Source organism: Rhinolophus hipposideros, assembly GCF_964194185.1.
Source record: "Rhinolophus hipposideros genome assembly, chromosome: 8".
Lineage (NCBI taxonomy): Eukaryota > Metazoa > Chordata > Mammalia > Chiroptera > Rhinolophidae > Rhinolophus > Rhinolophus hipposideros.
In genome coordinates this window covers 63,617,586-63,631,531 of record NC_138054.1, presented here as the reverse complement: position 1 = coordinate 63,631,531, position 13,946 = coordinate 63,617,586, and the positions used below count along the sequence as shown (strand labels likewise).

The following is a 13,946-nucleotide window of genomic DNA, read 5'->3' as shown; positions in this document are numbered from 1 at the left end:
TTTCCTTTTCAGATCCTGCATGGATAACTTAAAAGAGACATTTATATACAAAGACCACATTGACAGTATTTTTCCAACTCTATTTACAGAAGACATCTGTGTTTTCATAAGAACTCTCCATTCTGAAAGTCACTCTTCATTTTTTTTCCATCATCTGAAACCTATCACTCTGACTTTTTAACGAAACGTCTGCTTTTAACAAAGTTTGATATTAAAGCAATGTGAAATTTAGGGATAAACAATCTGTGTTTCAAATTAATCAGAAGAAAAAAAGACCCCACTTCCTTAAACATGAGGACAAGAGGATGCATGTGTTCATAACTCATTGTATTTTGGCTTTCATCTGCATAAAATTTCTTCTCCTTTCTTCTAGCCTCTCAAATTCCACTTATCTTTCAAGCCACACTCAAATATCCCTCCTCACTGAAGTTTTCCTTGACTCTCTCTGGAAACTATTTGTGGTTTCCTTCTTTACACTACTTCAGAACAACCTTCATAACACCAGTATACCACTTATCACATAGTTCTTGAGACCAGGAAATATATTGTATTTATTTTTGTCTTACAGCGCCTAGGAGGTCTGGCACATGGTAGGGGAACAGTGAGAACAATAGCAACAACAGTTAAACGATACTTCTAATATAATTTCTAAGGGCCAGCGAATCATTTATTTATCCAGGTGATTTCTTTGGGGGTGGGGGGATGGGGAAAAGAGTGCTTTTCTTTCTTTTTTTTCCCCCCCAGTGGCAAAGGTTGAGGGGAGGATGTAAACAGAAAGTGTCCCGACCCGCGGGACACTACACGAGGGACCCCGAAGCACCTAGAAGGGAGGAAAATGGGAGACACAAAGACCGGAGACAAGACAGGAGTTCTGATCAAGTCTCTCTTTATTGCAGCTCAATCAGGGGTTATATACATTCTTCTGCTGGGTGGAGGGGCATTAACATAAGAAGGGTTGCCCCAGGCTAGCATCTTAAGCCATCCAGACACCCCCTACAGAAATGTGGGTGTTATCTAAAGACCCAAGTAACTTCCTCTATCTCATGCTTCTCAGTTATGTGATGGTGCCTTATAGGCACCCGCCCCCTACAGGTCCCCCTTTTCTGTTTTTATAAAAAGAAGTTGTCCCGACCCGCGGGACACTACACGAGGGACCCCGAAGCACCTAGAAGGGAGGAAAATGGGAGACACAAAGACCGGAGACAAGACAGGAGTTCTGATCAAGTCTCTCTTTATTGCAGCTCAATCAGGGGTTATATACATTCTTCTGCTGGGTGGAGGGGCATTAACATAAGAAGGGTTGCCCCAGGCTAGCATCTTAAGCCATCCAGACACCCCCTACAGAAATGTGGGTGTTATCTAAAGACCCAAGTAACTTCCTCTATCTCATGCTTCTCAGTTATGTGATGGTGCCTTATAGGCACCCGCCCCCTACAAGAAAGTATCAGGTTGGTGCAAAAGAGCAATTACTTTTGCACCAATCTAATAGTATAAAATTTGGTCAAAATTTTCTGGAGTTTACCATCTAGAAAAGGACAAACAATAAGCTAAATGGCCAGTCACATTAGAAAGAGAATTAAATACAGCATAAGAGTTATTTATATAGATATTGATGGAAGGAGCACTTAGGGATAACCTTCATGGGACTTCAGTGAAATCTCAAAGGGTTAATAGATTTGGATAGATTTTTTTTTTTAAGTACAGAATAGACTACAGGTGATAAAGAAAGGAAAAAGTATCATCAAATATAGAGGTCCACAAAATATGGGGAATCTGCCTAACTGTATGTAAGTCATCAAAACCACAAAAATAATCAGCTGTCAAATCTACTTTGATTTTCAGAGTAAACAGAAGGTTTATTTCTACTTAAGTTTATCCTCTAAACATAGATCATTGTTACTGAGAGGATTCCCAAAGGATCAATATCTTTAAATATCTTTAAAAAATAAAAGGTAAGACCTCAAAAAATTAAAAATAGAATAGCCATATGACCCAGCAATTCTACTTCTGGGTATACACCCAAAAGAATCGAAAGCAGGTGTCAAAAATATACTTGTACACGGCAGCATTATTCACAACAGCCACAAGGTAGCAGCAACCTCAGCGTTATCCACAGATAAATAGATAAACAAAATGTGGTATATACATACAATGGAATATTATTCAGCCTTAAAAAATGAAGTAAATTTGATACACACTACAATATGGATGAACTTTATAGACATGCTAAGACATGCTAAGTGAAATAACCGGTCATAAAGAAAAATACTGTGTGATTCCACTTATGTAAGGTAGGTACGTAGGATATTCAAATTCATATAGCCAGAATATAGAATGGTTATTGCCAGGGGCTGTGGGAAGGGGAGGAATTTGGAGTTGTTTAATGGGTACAGAGTTTCAGCTTTGCAAGGTGAAAGGGTTTTAGAGATTGGTGGCACAACACTGTGACTGAATTGTACACTTAAAAATGGTTAACATAATAAATTTTATGTTATGTGTATTTCACCACAAAAAGGAAGGGAGGGAGGGAAGGAAGACGGGGAGGAATGAAGGGGTGGCAGGAAGGAAAAGAGAAGAAAAGAGAAAAAAGAAAGAAAAGACAAAAAATGAAAGAAAACAAATCACCAAGATAAGAAAATTACTACCTCTCCTTGACTTTTAAACTCATCTGATGCTATATCACAGGATCTCCAAATCTACTTTCTAAAGAAGAACACAGCAGAGTGGTAAAGTGCAAGAGTTTTGGAAATGAGCAAACTGAATACAAGTTTTAACACTTAAATGATTAGCGTCACTTCTCTTTGAACTCTTCTGTTGTAAAATGAAGAGAATGACAGTCTCTATCTCACAAAACTGTTATGGAGAATAAAATAATGCTATTTATTAGATAAATGAGATAGATAAACAATAGATAGCTAGAGATTAATGTATATAAATTACTTAACATGGTGCATGACACAGTAAGCATTCAATAAATAGGTATTGTTTTTTAATAAAATTAGAAAACAATATGCTCATAAGAGTTTAGAATATCAGGTGAGTTTGAAATGACATAGAAAATGCATATAGTAATTTTAAGTAAAAATAGCAATATTCAAATCTGTATATGCTACCAAGATTACTCATGTATCACAATGGGGAAAACCCCCCTTTACAATGGAGAGATCTGGTGGCTAGCACCTTAATCAAGGGGTCATATTTAACATTACCAAAAGTGAAACACCCAACATTATCAACCTTCTGATGACAACTTGGTGAAATGTTTAACGCGAGTCTAATCATAAGAAAACAATCAAACATGTCCAGAACATCTAAAAGACAACTATACTCTTCAAACAAACAAAATGTGTGGGAATGTTCTAGATTAAAAGAGATTAACAGACATAACCACAGAAATGAAATCAAGGTATAAGACCCTGATTGGATTCTGGGTCAAAAAAACTATTAAAAAACATTTTGGAAGCAAATAGGGAAATTTTAATAGGGACTGGATATGAAATGATTTTACTGAATTAAGGTTAATTGTCTAAGGTGTAAATAATGATACTATGGCTTTGTAGGAGAATGTATTCTTAACAGATACATACAAGTTGAGAATCTCTTCTCTAGCACAGTGCCTAGCATTTAGTAGTTGACTGTTCAAAAAATGTTTGCTGAACTTAAATGGTTAACTTGAGTCAGGAAGCTTATTTTCTAGGGGTGAAGAAAAGCATAAACCTCTAACCAGAGAAACAGTAAGGAGAAAAATAACAATAAGTACAATAACATAAACTGTCACAAAAAAATTAATCATAAAGTTAACTACTTAATTAGTGCCTTAGGACTTCCAGTCAAGAAATCACAGTGAGTATACAAAAAGTATACAGTAAGCTGGTATAGCAATATTAATATTAAGTAAATAGAGTTTAAGGCAGTAGGTTTTCAACAGAGGTTATACCACCTCAATATGGAGATGTTTCTGAAGTTTCCAGGTGAAATATTTTGGGTAAAACAATGATGGGGGAGGGAGTGTTGCCAGCCTGATATGCTAGACATTCTGCAAAGTACAGGACAGAACTGTACAAGGAAGCATTGTTCCCTGTTCTGCATGAAATTCAGAAGTCTTGTCAGACATTCAGGTAAATGAAGAGCATATTTATTATTACCCCAGCTTGGATTCTGACTCCATTTTACATTAAAAAAAAAGTAATCGTGCATGGTTTTAATATTTACTGAATTTACTACCTTCTAAATTGAAAAATTGCTTTTTTGTTTTGTTCAGATCATTAAGAATTGGTCGACATTTCAGAAAATCAGACAACCAATGGCAATGCTGCTCCTGGTATCTGAATACCACTTCAACACATATGTATCAGAATCCATTTGTAGTTTTTATATTCATGGGGATTTATTTAGCCTTTATTTCAAAACATCAAATGTAAATAAAAAATGTATTTTTGCTCTGCCCACAAACAAAGTTATTAATGTGCCTAGTCTGCTAACTTTTTCCCCAATGAAACATTCAAGATTAAATGAACATTTTACAAAGAAACACTCAGATAAAGTTGGCAATGATATATCATACCTCCTTGTTTTCTCTCCATCAATCTGTAATTTGTCTTGGCATGCTATCCCTGTTTCAACTGAGGTTACTTCCCTTTTTCCCTTGTCACATACAAATAAGTCTGATCTGTCATGTTATTTTTATTCTAATATCCACTGATATCTCTACTCTAATTTTTCTTCTTGCATGGAGAGGCTTCTGATTGTCTTCTCTTATATCTAAAACTAGTCATTTTTAAGAGCATAAAAGCATTTGACTATTTCATTATATCTCCTAGAATAGTCAGGCCCCAAAATTTGCATGCTGAAATCTTTATTTTTACTAATTTAATCTTCTTTTACTTTCATTTGTCATAGAGTTAGGATATCATGGTGATGTTTTATAATTATGAGCAACAGTAACCTAAATTACCCATCAACTTCATTTCAGCGTAGTTAAGTTACATTTTTTTTTAAAAAAATTGTTACAGCTTTTCACAAAGATGGTGCCAAAAGCAAAGGAGGCCCCTGCCCTTCCTAAAGCTGAAGCCAAAGCAAAGGCTTTCAAGGCCAAGAAAGCAGTGCTGAAAGGCGTCCACAGGTGCAACAAAAAAGATCTGTACTTCACCTCCCTTCCGATGGCCCAAGACACGGCGGTTCTGAAGGCAGCTCGAATATCCTCAGAAGAGCGCCCCCAGGAGAAACAAGCTTGACCACTATGCTATCAGTAAGTTCCTCCTGACTACTCTGTCAGCCATGAAGAAGATAGAAGACAACAGCACATTTGTGTTCAATGTGGCTGTCAAGGCCAACAAGCAAACAGGCTGTGAAGAAGTTCTATGAAACTGATGTGGCCAAGGTCAAATCCTGCTCAGGCCTGATGCAAAGAAGAAGGCATTATGTTCAACTAGCTCCTGACTATGATGCTTTGGATGTTGCCAACAAAACTGGAATCACCTAAACTGAGTTCAGCTGGTTAATTTTAAATATAAAATATTTCTCATCATAAAAAATTGTTATATCAATAACATAGGTCACATTTTTAGCACTTGCTACATATTAGGTTCTGCTGTGTAACTGCTTTACGTGCATTAACTCATTTAATCCTCAAACTAATTCTGTGAGGTAGGTATTATTACTATCCCCCATTTTATAGCTATGGAAAATGAGGCACGGAGAGATTAAATGACTTTCTCAAGATCATCCATCTAGTAAATGGCAGAACCAGAATTTGAACCCAGGTAATGCAAAGAACATTGGGCCAGACAGGTTGAGAATAACCAACCTAAGGAAAAAAGCGTTCTGTGCACACTACGTAATAATTATTGTCAAGATAATAACAATCATAGTCTTATATGTATCTAACAACATAGCCTTATAATATATCAACCAAAAACTGACAAAATGCAAGGTAAATTTGACAAGTCCACAGTATTCATGGGATATTTTAGCCTACCCTGCAGAGACTAAAAGTTCAAGCAGATAAGAAATGAGTACGGATATAGCACATTTTAATAAAACTGACACACTTGATCTAATCCTGTCCTAACACAAATGAGTTTCCTGTGTTTTTTTCCAAGTATACATGAAAAAATTTGCCAAAATGCATGGGTACTACATCATAAAGGAATTCTCAAAAAATTTCAAAAAATCAATGTGGTTCAAAAACCACATTCCTAGACCACTACGAAATACAATTAGAAATCAACAAAAGATCACTAAAAACAAGCATAATGGACAATACTAATTGTTTACCCATCATCTATTTTTTTCCCTTTGCATGACTGACAGAATCCCAATTAGATGGCAATGTTCTCAGTTAAAACATTCCACCTGGCAATCTTCTTTGCCACTAGGGTGTCCGGGTGACATGGTCCTAGTAAGGAGATGAAGCAGGAATTAATAGGTGGGAAGTCTGAGAATGCTACTGTTTTCCTGGTGAAGTTGTCCTTTTCCTTCCTCCTCTTTATAGACTTGGAGCAAAGACGTAATGCTTGCATCAAAAGCAGCTATCTTGTGACCAAAAGGACAAAAGCCACACATTACAGACAGAGGACGGTAGAAAAAGATTGGATTGTTGACGACTTCCTTAAGCAGCCTTCTTAAGCACAGCATAAGAATTTCTCAAAATTTCTTGAGAAAAATTAATCTCTTATTTGAATAAGCCACTGTATTCTGGTTTCTGTAACATATTGCCAAAGATAATCCTAACTAATTTGCAAAAGATGAAAAATAAATGAATTAGAGTTCAACTAAAAATGCTAGAAAACAAGAAAGTAAAATAATAAAGATAAAAGCAAAAATTAATGAAACAGAAAACAGAAATAATAGAGAGGTTCAAGAAACCAAAAGCTGATTTAAGGGAGGGGGAAAAACTAATAAAATGAAGAAACAAAGCTCCAGTGACTGGATAAAAAAAAAAAACTTTAATTTTCTGGTCGCTGCCTACCCACCCAGACTCATCACAGGCTTGCCATTCCTTTACGTGTACCCACCAGACTTGAAACTAACCCAATTTCTCCCCAATCCTAGAATATTCCATGCTCACATTCCTCTGTGCCTCCACACATGCTTTTCCTCCTGCTTGAAATGCTTTTTCGCTGCTTGTCACCAGACAAGCTCTCTTCCTCAAGAAAACTCAAGGGTGACCTCCTCTGGGAAGCCTTCTCTGACCCTTTCAAGTAAGGTTTGTACTGGTGCCCAGCATTATATTCCTTAGCACTTTATGGATATTTTCACACACTTAATAACTATGTATTGAGCAATTTTAGGCTATTGCTAAAGGCTCTACTTTAGCAAATACTGTGTTTTAAATACATTTCCTGTCTTCCACTCTAAGCAAAGAGCTCTTTTACAACATGAATTTATTTATTTTTCTATCCCTAGTATCTAGCTCAATGTCTTACATCTAATGAGCATTAATTAAATATCTAATAAATAGTAAATAAATAAATTAAGATAGCAAACAATTCTAATGTTTATTACATGCTGGGAAAGAAGTATCAGCAGAGTGCTATGAGATCACAAAAGGGAAGTAATTAACTCATCTCCTCACTGCAAAATAATATACTCTAGTATCTTTCACACGCCTTCGCATATATCATATTATTTACAGAAATACTTCCATGTATTGAGTGAATTCAAGTTGTACATATAACTTGTGTGCTTCCAGTTTTTGTTTTTCCAGCTGGATTAAGAATTAAGGTGAAGGATCTTGGGAGATATTTCTGCAAAGCAATATGCACACAGTAAAATTTGCTACCTGATAAATTATCCCTTTATGTCACCTAGTGCTGAGCTCAGCCCACAGAGACATCTGCAAAATTCTTTACTAATTAGTAGCCCAACTTCCCACATCAGCGCTGGAGAAAACATTAAAATATGTACTGAATATGGCCAAAAGCTACAATCATACACTTCTGTGTGTGACTTAAGCATGTATGTGATACAAATACAGAGTCTCCTTAAAAACACATCATTTCACACAACCCCAAAACACTGAACCCCTGGTACCTCCAAGAAGATGCCAAACCAGATAAATGCAACAAGAAAAACAATAGGAAATTTAGCAAGAAGTAGTTTTGACAGACAATAAGGCTATGCAACAGAGGCCATTTCCAAGGTGCAGAGCTCTAAGAAGCATCGGATTGCTATTACCCTCTCTCTGCCAGGCTTTTCAACACTCAACTCTTTTAAAAAGGGGGTGGGAGGTAGAGAGGGAAGTTCCTTTTCCTCTTCATTCCTTCTTTTGTAAACCTCTGTAATATGGTGTTAGCCCCTTGGAATTTGTCTGTGGTAGATTTGGCAGCTTCCCTGATCTTTAGGAAACTATCGCTGACTGCTGTTTGTCTCTTTTACTTCTTCTCCACACTCCCTCCAAATAAAGATACTTCTCAAGGTTCAATCCTTGATGCTCTAGTCTTCTCTGTCCATACTCTTTTCCCTGACTGTTTTTGACATCAAAAACAGTTTTCTGATGGATAAAAATATGCTCAATTCCTCCATAACATTGCTTTCATGCCAGAGAAATATTGTACAATTAAGGGTTTTCTCTATTTTTATTCTTCCTTAATGCCATTCTTAATATTGAAGGTCACCTCAATTCTCTGACTACCTGGGGCAGTTTAATTCTGAAATGGCTGATTTGATATGAGAAGACAGACAAGTGCACACACACACACACACACACACACACCAATCTTGCTTATGGATCATGTTTTGGAGTTGGGGGTGGTTCAGATCACTCCTCGGATTCATTCTTTTGTTCCCCAAATTACCTTGGTATGTCAGAAGTGCCTGATAGGCTTTCTCCTAACCACCCTTAGATAAAACATGTACTACCTCACATCACCCTCACTGGCCAGTTCTTAGTTATCTTACAATAGATGCCTTATCTACCTCCAATTCATAGAGCTTAACTCTTTTCTGACACAGTGCTTATTAAAACATGCAGGCATTACATCTTGTTAGAACAGGACCACATATATACAGTGTTGATAAAAACACTTTATACAGGGAGGTCTTACAAAAGCATCTAGAGAGGGACAAACACAATCCTGATGTAAAACATAGACAATTTAGGAAAAATCCTTGTGTTTGTAGGTTCAGGTTGCAACAACAATCACAATTTAAAAAGATTTACTCTCTTGAGAACTTTTGAGAGACTGAAAAATTACAGTCAGTTGGGGCACTAAGACCATTTTACAACACCAGCATTTTGAGACACCCAGTATCTTACTTCTCAAAGCAGACAAGGCTACCAGAGAACACAAAACCTTTACCTTCCTAAGCACAAAAATAAAACATCCCAGACCGAATAACATTCACATACCGAAATGTTCCCCTTACTTTCCTTATACCGCAACTGTTAACACTGCTACAGACGTAGAGTTTGCATGACAAGCTTCATGTGTACTAAATAATAAACATATAACCATGAATGTGAATAAATCAATTTTTCAGTACCAAGCAGATGGCAGGTATCTGGCTCTTTTAGTTTATAAATGTACTGTTTCTTATAGCTTGGTGTTTCCAGATGTAGTGCTGTCAATTTAGGAAAATATTTAGGAAATACCAGGAGGAGAAAGTGGGAACTTAAGCGTCTATCTTATATAACTAGTTTTATATTTGCCACACAAACTGAATCAGGTTGAACTCTGTAAGAAAGTGTGTGTGTGTGTGTGTGTGTGTGTGTGTGTGTGTTCCAAAAATATAGCACAAATATGTAAAAATTAATAAAATAATCTACTTCTTGTATATTGGATCAAAATTACATATACTACTCCATTTATCTATCAATTAGGTGGATAGGAATTCAAGTCCTAGTTGTACCATTTACTTGCTGTAATATATTTGGCAAGATACTAAACATTTTTGAACCTCAGTTTCCTCATTTATATAATGGAAGTATAACTACTTATAGGACTGTTGTGGTAATATAAAAAGATAATATATACAAGTTCTTAACACAGTACTTAGCACAAAGACCTCAACAGATCCTAACTGCACACATAGCAGAAATAATAACTAGCCCTCATGTAGGCTGTATTTTGTGCTAGATATTATTCTGAGTACTTTACATATACTAGCTCATTATATCTTCTCAATAACCCCATAAGGTAGGTACCGTTAAAATTTATGACAGAGACCTTAACCTGGATAAAAATCAAGAGGGCCTGTGGGAAGAAGTAGGGTCTGTGAGAGATCTATCACACTCTATGTCACTGCAAGAGCCCTACAGGATAACTATGCTTCCAACTTAGCTCTATGATTGTAACAGCTCCTCCCCTTAACTTCCTCTTTCCCTCTATAAAGTACACTCTCCATCTTTGTTTCAGTTCATGCATATGGCTCAACATATCCTCATGTACCAGATTGCAATCCTTTCTTTGTCCCAAATAAATCCTTTTTTGGTGGCAAAATATCTAGGTAAAATTTTTTTTTTGGGGGGGAGAATCTTTTCAATTAATTTTTTTTTTTTTAAGGAGGGCACAGCTCACAGTGGCCCATGCGGGGATCAAACCAGCAATGTTGGTGTTACCACACAATGCTCTCACCAACTGAGTTAACTGGCCACCCCAATTAATTAATTTTTATTATTAGTTTCAGGTGTACAAAACAACATAATGATCAGACATTTACACACCTTACAAAGTGATAAGCCCAACAAGTCTACTACCCATCTGACATTGTACATAGCTATTCCAATACCATTGACTATATTCCCTATGTTATACTTTACATCCTATGACATATATATATATATACATATGTGTGTGTGTGTGTGTGTGTGTGTGTGTGTGTGTATATGTGTATATATATATATAATTATAGTTGACATTCAATATTATTTTATATTAGTTTCAGGTGTACAGTGCAGTGGTTAGGTATTTATATAATTTATGAAGTGATCCCCTCGATATGTCTAGTACCCATCTGATACCATATATAGTTTTTACATTATTGATTATACTCCCCATACTGTATTTCACATCCTCATGAATATTTTTTAACTACCAATTTGTACTTCCTAATCCCTTCACATTTCTCACCCATCCCTCCAGCTCCCCTCCAATCTAGGAACCATCAGTTTGTTCTCTGTATCTATATAAGTCTATTTCTGTTTTGTTTGTTCATTTATTCTGTTCTTTAGATTCCACATATAAGTGAAATCATATGGTATTTGTCTTTTTCTGTCTGACTTATTTCACTTAGCATAATATCCTCTACGACCACCCATGTTACAAATGGCAAGATTTCTTTCTTTTTGTGGCAGAGTAATACTCCATTGTATAAATGTACCACAATTTCTTTATTGATGGCCATTTCTGTTATTGATAGGCATTTATTTCTATTGATGGGCATTTCAGTTGTTTCCATATCTTGTCTATTGTGAATAGCAGTGCAGTAAACCATAGGGGTGCACATATTTTTTCAAATTACTGTTTTGGATTTCTTTAGATAAAGACCCAGGAGTGAAATTGCTGGGTCATAAGGTAATTCCATTAATTTTTTGAGGAACCACCATACTGTTTTCCATGGTGGCTGCACCAATTAACATTCCCTCCAACAGTACACAAGGGTTCCCTTTTCTCCACATCCTCGCCAACACTTATTGTTTGTTGATTTATTTATGATGGCCATTCTGACAGGAATGAGGTGATATCTCATTGTGGGTTTTATTTGCATTTCTCTGATGATTAGTGATGTTAAACATCTTTTCATATGTCTACTGGCCATCTGTATGTCCTCTTTGGAGAAATGTCTATTCAAGTCCTTTGCCCATTTTTAATTGGATTATTTGGGGGTTTTTTTGTGTTGAGTTATATGAGTTTTTTAAATAAATGTTGGATATTAACCTCTTATGAGAATATCATCTCCTATTCAGTAAGATGTCTATTTGTTTTGTTGATGGCTTCCTTTAAAAATGATGGTTAGATGCTATGAAGTAAGTGGCAATGCCTTAATCATGTGCATATTGTTAGGCCCGAGGGCCTATCTTCTTCCATCCTTGTCAAGGAGAGTGATAACCTGTCTTTTCATACAACACCCTAGTCAATTTTGTTTTATGGTTGACAGTACTATTATTATATCCATTTTGCAGATGAGGAAACCAAGACACAGAAGTTAAGTAACTTACCCAAGATCAGAAAGTTTGTAAGTGGTAGAGCCAGGATTCAAAGGGAGACAGTCCAGCTCCAGAGTCTCGCTCTGCTATGTTGCCTGTCAATGTACTCTTATAACATACACATATGGGTTTTTTTTTCTCACACAACAAATATTTAGTTAGTGCCTTCTATGTGGCAGAGTCTGTGTTAGGTACTAAAGATATAGAGATGAAAAACACAGGGAGTTGTGCTATAACAGAAAAAGGCAAACATGTAAACAAGTGCCATAAAATGTATCATTGTTCTGATAAAAGTCTGTATGTGACATACAGGAGGCATAAAGGAGGGAATAGTCAATCATGTTATGAAAATATGATAAAGGAAGAAGGCATCTGATTTCACATAACCATCAAAAATGAAATCACATCTAAAAAAATAGTGGGCTGACGAAAGATTAAATTTAAACTGTCGTGTAAAACTGAAACAGAAAATAATGACATCAAAAATAACAAAAGCTACTATTTGCTTATTGAACTAGGCATTTACAAGGTGCTCTCTATATTTCAGCTGATCCTTCCAACACTACAAGGTAGGCATTGTTAAGTCTCTCTCTTCCACTGACTAACACAGATACACACACACACACACACACACACACACACACACACACACTGGTTCTCTTACCTCTCTTGCTACTCCTATTCAGGCTCCTTTGCCAGCTCTTCCTCCCTCTACTCAACCTTTAAACATTAGAGTTCCTGAATGCTTGGTCCCAGGCCTCCTTTTATTCTATTCGGCCATACATAATCTCATTCATACCCATGGCTTCCATTGTTCTATGTTAATGGCTCTTAAATCTATATTTCCAAGCCATACCTGTCCTCTGAGCTCTGTATCTTTATAAGCAAGCAACTGCTTACTGATCATTTCCACGTATAGGTCTTATAAGCATCTCAAACTTGGAAATAATCAAATCTGAAATAATCCAAATGTGAAATAATCAAAAATGCCCCTCCTTCAGGGTTCATATATCCAGCTGCTAATATTTGAAATCATCTTTGATTCCTTCTTCTTCTCACCATCAAATCCAACCATTCGCCAAATGCTACAGATAATACCTTCTAAATATCTCCATTTTTTTACAAGCATATTTACTTGTTATATTAAAAAGTATGTCTAGTATTTCAAATCATTTTATTCTTCTCCAACCCCATTGCCACCACGTAAGTCACACATTACATCTTTCACCTGGACCATTGTCAAACTTAATCCGTTCTCGTTCTCTCCAATTCATTTGATAACTTGTAGTCAGTGATCTTTTTATTATAATCCATATCAGAACATATTACACCCTTGCTTAAAAGCAATCTAAGATGAAGTCCAAAATCCTCATCCTTGAGGACCTCTACATGATGAGGTCCTGAACAACAAATCCTTGCTTACCTTTGCAGCAGCATCTCATCTCTTACCAATCTCCCCTTAACCCTCTCTGCTCTAGCCATTCTAGACGTCTTTCAGAAGTTCAACTGCACCTCACATTTCACTCGTCTAGGCCTGCGAGTAGACTGTTCCTTCCCCTTGGAATGTTCATATCCAACCTACTCCTTCACTTAGCTAGTTACTACTAACCTTTTATGTCTGAGCTTAAATTTCACTCTCAAGAAGACCATCCTCCCTTTCCAAATTAGATTTTGGATTTTTCGTACTCCCCTTGCAATCTGTTTGTGGCAACAGAGTCTAGGTTAGCCCCCATGACCCCTGCCACCAGGCGTTCATGCCATTGTGTGACCCTCTCCCCTAGAGCCTGGGCAGAACTTG

General features: G+C 36.5%; 1 protein-coding gene across 2 annotated transcripts in view; it reads right to left on the bottom strand.

Moving 5' to 3' along the window:
• TESK2 (testis associated actin remodelling kinase 2) overlaps positions 1-13,946 on the bottom strand; it is a 113,306-nt gene that overhangs the window by 64,601 nt on the left and 34,759 nt on the right. The window lies entirely within an intron of this gene.